The following is a 7,647-nucleotide window of genomic DNA, read 5'->3' as shown; positions in this document are numbered from 1 at the left end:
TGAGTTTTATAGAAGCAGCCTTGTGCCTTTTATTGATAGAGCAATGGAAACAAATTCAAGGAGAGCATAATTAGAATCATAGAATTTTAGAGCTAGAAGAGACCATAGAGATTGTAATTGAGACTAAAGTTTATTTGGGAGATATAATTTTATTTTTCCCCTTTGTGGGTTAAATAGCCAGTACAATCTGCTCCAGATTGTTGTGTCCCTTCTTAAAGGTAAATTAACTCAATCTTCTAGAGAAAGGAAGCCTTTTTTTTCTTTGCACATATTTTAAATGGTACTTACTGGTACATTTTACATTAGTTTGTTTGTCTCTTGCCACCATCCCAACCAGAAATCCAGTTTGGCATTTGCACTTCCCTGTGCAGACTCTAATTACAACATGTCCCCTTTTCCAAAGCATCTTGGGATGAGTAGGACAAGCAGCCACCTAGTGACAACGTCAGTGACAAAGGGGAAAAGGCTATGACGAAAGAAATGTCCTGGTGCATTCCTTCACAAAATCTTCAGAAAAGCAAATACATCGTGTCAGTGTAGTTTCAATGCTAAGTGGATACAATTGGTAATCACAAAAGAAAGGGAACAATACAATGTGGATTCTGATACTTATGACTCTTTAAGTAGTATGGACATGAATTAAATCAGGTGAAAATAATTTGTAAACTGTTTTTTCTTAAGTTTAAAACAGCAGAGTATTTTTAATCAGCCCCTATTATATACATCTATATTCAATTATTATTTGCCCTATGAGCTTGTAAACTGTGGATGTAAAAAAAAAAATCAAGAATGGCAGGGGCCATTATCATACACAATATCTTGCATATAAAGATACTTAATAGATGTGAGTTGAATAAAAGAATATATGAATAAAGAATATAAAAATGATAGAATGATTATGTGATTGATCGAATGAGAAATAATATGTTAAAGGAAAAGGAAGAGAACAAAATCATAAATGGACCATAAACACCGTACTAGGTGAGAATTGTTGCATTGCATTCTAATATGACACACAAAATATGCTTTCTCTTTTTAGTAAATAAGAAGGCTATTAATCTAAGGTGTTTCTCTTCCTGTTTCCAGAAGAATAACATTTCAAAACACTGTCACCTTTCAGATTTTCTATTCAGATAGGGCAAGCCAGAACGCACCCACACGAGGATGGGAATTAGAAGGGCTATTCATCCGCAAGCTTCAGGACATAAACTGATCACCAGCTGGGGTCAGGAAGAAATTATGGAGACTCCTAAAAGTTTCCTCCAGAGCATGCTGCAGTGCTCGCAGCTGGAGCCACAATACCAATACTGAAATGAAGCTCAACTGTTATTTTTTTATTGAGTAGCAATTCTTATGGTTTTCAAAATGAGAAGAGAACACAACAAAGAAATCGGCTCAAACAGCAGCAGCAGCTTTCGTGTACTGGCTTCCAGACAAAATGCAGGCTATGGGTGATAAAAGCAAGGAAGACTGTGACATTGTTGATCTAAGGTCCAAAGCATTTCTACCTGTGTGAGGGACCATCATATTTCACTGAAGGACCAGGAAAATAGCACAACTTTCTCTTGAGAAAGTACACAGCATGCAAAGGCAAATATTTCATCTTTAAGGTCAACAGCTATATCACCGTCAGTTTTCTTATTGAAAAAGTACTTGGGAAGTAAAAAAATGTTCTATTCAAACATAAAGCTTTTCGTCCAGGCTGGTAATTTCATTAAGCTAAAATGGTATTTTTTGAGATCATTCCACCTGAGAAAATAAACGGGATATGTAAGAAGAGATGAAACCCCTTTCAAGGACACATTGCCTTAATACACAGGAGCTTACTGCTGGTGGCAAAGCTGTTGGGGTTTATTTAAAGAAGAAAACAATTGTCAGACATTATTTCCAATACCTGGATTTCCAGGAGTCCTGGATGACATATTTAAAACAAGCCTTGATCTTTAACTGTTCTGTGTGCTTTTTAGGCAAAAATAGGTGAAGCTGCCTAAGAGCATTAGCGAAAGCCATTGAAGTCCTTAACTCCTTCCAAGTTCCTCACTCCTACAGGGAACAGCTTGAAGCTTTATCTGGTGCCCAGAGTCAAAAGTTCATTCCATCTTGGGGATATTGGCAGCCATGGTACCTGAAGAAAACAGTTCCACAGTCTGTACAGCCAAAACATTTTGCCAGATCCTCACTGTTTTGCCTTAGACATCAATGAGAATGCTGTGAACAGAATACAAGCCAGATGAACAATACCTGTTTTCAAATTTATAGTGCCCTGACATATAACAAGAATACAGCATATGTTAGAGAATAGGAACACTAGGTGGTGATGAGCTATTTATAGAGAAACTGAACATATTTAACTTCAGTGCAGGTCTCCTGGAATTGTAAACTTATTTGCATAATAAATATTTGTTGAGTACTTATTCTGTGTGTAGGTGATAGAAATACAATGGCAAACAAGGCTTGGTCCTTGTCCTTCAATTGTTGAAGTAAAGAATTCAATAAATAAATTATTCTTCTTCCAAGTTTTCCCTAGGTGTCACACTTCTGTAAAGGAAAGAGAAAAAAATGTTTTTGAAGCCCATTGTGACTATATTCATTCATGCCTTTGGAGGAGTCAGGACCAGGATAGTGGTGGTGATGTTACTCACATAATGAGGGAGAAAGGAAGAGGTGGGGGGACATGGATGGAACAGTTGGAACACTGTTTAGCAGAGTGCATTGGAGAATAACTGCCATGCGGAGGAAGCTCAAGAAGAGCTTATAGGTAGGGAATGGAGAAAGTTGGATCATGCAGTACAAACAAGTATGAGAAAAGATTATTTTCCATTTTGAAATGGTGATATTTGAGAGTCTGAGGAAAATAATCATGGAGACGAAATGACCTCCTATGTCTGAGTCAATGCCAGAACAGAGATAAAGGAACAACCAGAGGACACAAAATAAACAATACAAATCCAGTGTCAGTAAAACATCAGAGCCCAAGATGATGAGAGGAAGCAGAACTCCCTGGGCATTTGCAAAACTGCTAGGGCAGATATTGGATTTCCCTGAAGACATGGGGTAGACTTTTCTAAGAGCAGCAGGTGATTTCTGGATTGCACTTCTGAAGGGCAGGCCCAAGTCTTTGTCTTTGTGTATTACATAATGCCTCTGCAGGCGCTAGAACAAACCTCCTAGGAAGAACTTATGAATGTTTGTTGAATAATTTATAATGGTGAGATGAAATCTCAGCACCTAACTGCCAAACAGGGAATCAGGGACTTCCTAGGGGCTTCAAGTCTGAAACGTAAGAACTTCTCTGTTGGAGGTAAACGAGTAACTTCTCCAAGACCCCGATTGGGAGGGCTCAAAGATTTCCTCTTCACCAGTCAGCCCCAGACTGAGATTCCCACCATTAAGAGTTCTAGGTTAGACTTAGGATCACAGATTCAAAACCAATGCCTTCATACCAGGTTTTCAAAATTCAGCACAGAGAACCATCCTGCCAAGTTTTGAAAAGGTCTTCAGAATCTTAGAAGTCTCATTTTTTACTATCACTTGGATTTTAAAATAGCAAAGACCAAGCTAGTAATTCATTTGGTTATGAGTAGTGTTTAATGCAGAGGCACAATGTCAGAAGGAAAAAGAAATAAACAAATAGTACTTGAAAATATATATATAAATTTACTATTATTTTTTCTGCCCTACGGACATGATAACTAAAGAAAAGTGAGGTTCCTGGTCTTCAATCATTCTCTGATTTACTGAACACAGACAATGCCAAGCAGAGAGCATTTAAAAAGTGTATAAGATAAAAGTTGACTCTGCCTTCATGGCAATAGTATTATAATGGGAGGTAAAACAAGAAGAAATTATGACATAGAATGGTAATCAGAAAATTGAGGGAATACAGAATGCAAAGAGAGCCCCTAAGCAAAAGGCTTAGGCCCTCTCTTTTTTTTTTTTTTTTCAATCTGGTATATCCAAAAAAGATCAAAATAGCCATCATTGAAAAACATCACACCCTTGTTAGTCTCACTTTTTGCCTAAAATGGACTGTAAAATTCTGAATTGTTTTGATTTTGAATCACAAATGTGGGGTCCCACGATCTTCAGTGCTAGGGCTAGTGGTAATAGCAGATAGAAGGTGATTTTACTGAGTATGCCCCAGCATGCTCTAAATGTTTTACTTTCATTGACTCATCTAATCCTCATAATAATTTCATCATTATTCTATATTATAGATGGGAATCTGAGATTGAGTACTTAAGTAAGCTAGCTACCTGAGGTCATAATATTAAGTGACAAGCTGGAATTTGAACCCGTATAGTTGAATGTCTAAATCTGTGTTCCTAACTAGGTACTTTGTACTCATAGTATGGAGACTTGAAGTAAGTTCCCTCACACCTCCTCTAAAAATAAAGCCAAAGAGGAAAACGAGAACAAGATCATGAAGGGTCTGATAAGCTCTATCAACCAGTATGAACTTCTTTATAAGAGAATAGGGAGTCATTGAAGGGTTTTAAGCCTGGAAATGGCATAATCTGAATTCCTTGGTACCAAGAACCCTGGCTACAGTGGAAACCACTGACAGAAGAACAAGGCCACAGGCAAGGAGACAAGTAAGTGATAAATGTATTCTAGGTGAGAGATTGTAATTGCCTGATCCAGGATGGTAGCAGAGGGCTAGAAAGAACTGCATATACTTGAGAGGTATTTGGAGGGTAGAAACAACAAAATGTAATGACTTACTAGAGACGAGGTTGACAGAGGAAAAGATAAGAATGCCTCTGCATTTTGGGGTGGATGGAAGTGCAAGATCTATATAAGGAGCAAGTTAGGGAACTGTGTGATGAGTTCAGGCTGGACAGGTCTGATGTTTATCCAGTAGGTGACATCCAGCAGGGAGCTGGATATGAAATCTGAAGTTCAAGAAAGTGACAGTAATTATAGCCATGGGAGCATATGAGACCCCCACGGCAAATGTGCTGCCATTATGCAAAATGGAAGACGGGAAGAGGATTCCACCAAAATGTAAGAGATTTGCCTAAGAAGAGAAGAACACGAAGGACACTAGAACAAGTCATCGGAGTAGTGGGGACTGAAAGAATGAGTCACAGAGCAAAGAAGTATCAAGAAAGGAGCAGACATTTGTCATCTCCAAGAGGTTAGAAGAACCTAACATCTTGAGAGCATCCTTAGGATTTAGCAATGAGGATGATATTAGAGACTGACAAGAGGTGTTTTCCTGCAGAGGAGAGGGAGAAGCCAGAGGACAGCAAATCGAGAAAAGCACAGGAAAATGGAAGAGTAGAAACAGGCTGGAATATCCAGAGATTTGGCTGGGAAGGGGAAGAAGAAAGAGGACAGAGAGTAGAATAGAATTGTCATTATCTTTGTCATCACTTCTGTAACTGTTGATTTCCTAAAGATATGAGCACAAAGACAGAGGTGGAGAAATATTAAATGTTATTAGGTGGGATAATGCTAGACAGATGGGAATTATAGAAATAAAGAAGCATGCCAGAAAAAAAAAACAATCAAGAAATTATCCTGATATAAAGCTCCTTCTATAGGATGAATAATAGAATCTTCTGGAATACTTGTTTTTTTTTTCCTTTTTTATATTCATATTGGACTTTGGGGTCTCTGTGATAGCTAAATAGAGAAGTCTGCCACAAGATAAAAGAGCCCAGCACTAAATATTTATGATGTTGCAGATTCATTTTTCTCTCTTATCCTAAATTAGGATATTATAATTTTCAGAGTGAAGCCAAATTTATTTTACAAGTTTTTTCTTCATATTTTGTAAAACTGTCATCAAAAACCTTATGTTTCTTGGGCATTCCTTTATTTGATTCTGTGCATTAAATTTTATTTAGAATGAAATGCTGACACTATCCCTTCTGAAGAATTGATATGCTCACTCCATCCTGATGACAAAAATTACACAACTTCTTAGGCTCCCCTCCTCTGACCTTGCCACAGAGAAATTCTCATGTGTCATCAGAGGTCCCTTTTGCCCTTGTAGTTAGCATACACCTCCTTTTCCTTTTCATGTCCCATATGTCTTCTTCTAGTCTTTTTTTTTTTTTTTTACAAATTATGTCCCTTCTAAAACAACCCTTTGGGATATGTGATACAAATAAATTAATTAAAAGGCCACCTTAATCTCATGGGTAGTTGAAACAATCATTATCGACATGAACACTTAAAGTTTACTTGGTCTTCATAATAAAGAATAAATCTGTATAAACTAAATACTGAGTTTTGCTTTAAAATCCTGAGCCTACACTGAGGAAAACAAAAACGTATATTGAAAAATTCTCATACTTTAGATTAAATTATGTCCAGGGTAGACCTTAGTAGTAAGCACCATTCCACTTTGATTAAACCACAAAACAATGTAAAAGAAGACAAACAAGAATACAATTCTTCAGTGTTTTAGCAAATATGGAAGCTGAGGGTTTTTTGTTTTGTTTTGTTTTTTAAAATGTTTATATATATATTTGTTGTATTTGGACACAATACCTTTATTTTATTTATTTTTATGAGGTGCTGAGGATCAAACCTAGTGCCTCGCATGTGCCAGGCAAGCGCTCTAACACTGAGCCACAACCCCAGCCCCTTGTTTTGTTTTTTAACCATATCTTTTGTTGCCCATTTGACCTGATGTCTTCCAGAAAGTAGCCTTCTAACATTTCTGATAATCACTGATTTACTCAGTGGTTTTTATTCTTCCAAGTGATTTGTTTTGCTCAATTTATACATCCCATGTCTCGTATTCTTTTTCAGGAGCCAGCCTGTGCTATTGAGAGGTGATACACATCTGGCACCTTTAAAGGTAGCATCTGCATTGCCTGCAATAATTAGCATTTTGCTTTATGATGCATCCTGCTTTGCATTTATACTGCACCCTGAATCAAATGACTTTAAGACCCTGAATTAGTTAATCTGCACAACACAGCTCTCTTGCCCAATATTGCAGAAAGATCTGAAGAATTTTTATTCAAATTTAACCTAGGAGATGGTGAAAGTGAAATTAGGTAAGCTAGGCAATAAAACAAGAAACCTGGGATAAGAGCACCTGGAGATGAAAAACCTGGAGCTGTGTCTATAAGCCAAGCTACTTCCCCCAAAATTCCTGAGCACTAATAAAAGCAATTAAGGCTACATACAGCTTGCCTCCACCCATATCTTGCATTCTGTTGACTCGCAATGGCCTATATGTCTTCTCTGTGATAGTATTAAAATAAAGCAAAAATTATTTATAAGACAAGGTCCCCTATCCTCTCATTCCAGAATTTCCTTTATACTCACTGAAACAGGTATTTTAAAAATCATTAAAGAATACCACCAGTTTCCTTGATAAGCTCAGTGGATTATTGCAAATTTTAAGAATGACTCCTAGAGTTTAGAAGTATTCTCTCTCTTGCCTTTGTAAAATATCTAATTGCCTCTCTCTTTCCATAATACCTACACACCAGAGGATAGAACAATGAATACATATAAATTCTGCCCTGATCACTGTGGATGGAATTTAGTAACTTACTTCATTTGAATACAAGAACAATATCTCTCTCTCTCTCTCTCTCTCTCTCTCTCTCTCTCTCTCTCTCTCTCTCTCTCTCTCCCCTCTATCTATCTATCTCAAACTCTTTGTGGATTTAGTCA

General features: G+C 37.2%; 1 long non-coding RNA gene across 1 annotated transcript in view; it reads right to left on the bottom strand.

Annotated features, from left to right (window-relative positions):
- Positions 1-290: 290 nt before the first annotated feature.
- LOC308631299 overlaps positions 291-7,647 on the bottom strand; it is a 45,503-nt gene continuing 38,146 nt past the window's right edge. Inside the window, exon 5 of the long non-coding RNA XR_014018162.1 lies at positions 291-2,208. This is a non-coding gene — a long non-coding RNA (uncharacterized lncRNA). The remainder of the gene's footprint in view (positions 2,209-7,647) is intronic.

The sequence above is a fragment of the Spermophilus citellus genome, assembly GCF_964194105.1.
Source record: "Spermophilus citellus genome assembly, chromosome: 11".
Classification (NCBI taxonomy): domain Eukaryota; kingdom Metazoa; phylum Chordata; class Mammalia; order Rodentia; family Sciuridae; genus Spermophilus; species Spermophilus citellus.
This window is presented reverse-complemented; position numbering and strand designations above follow the sequence as displayed.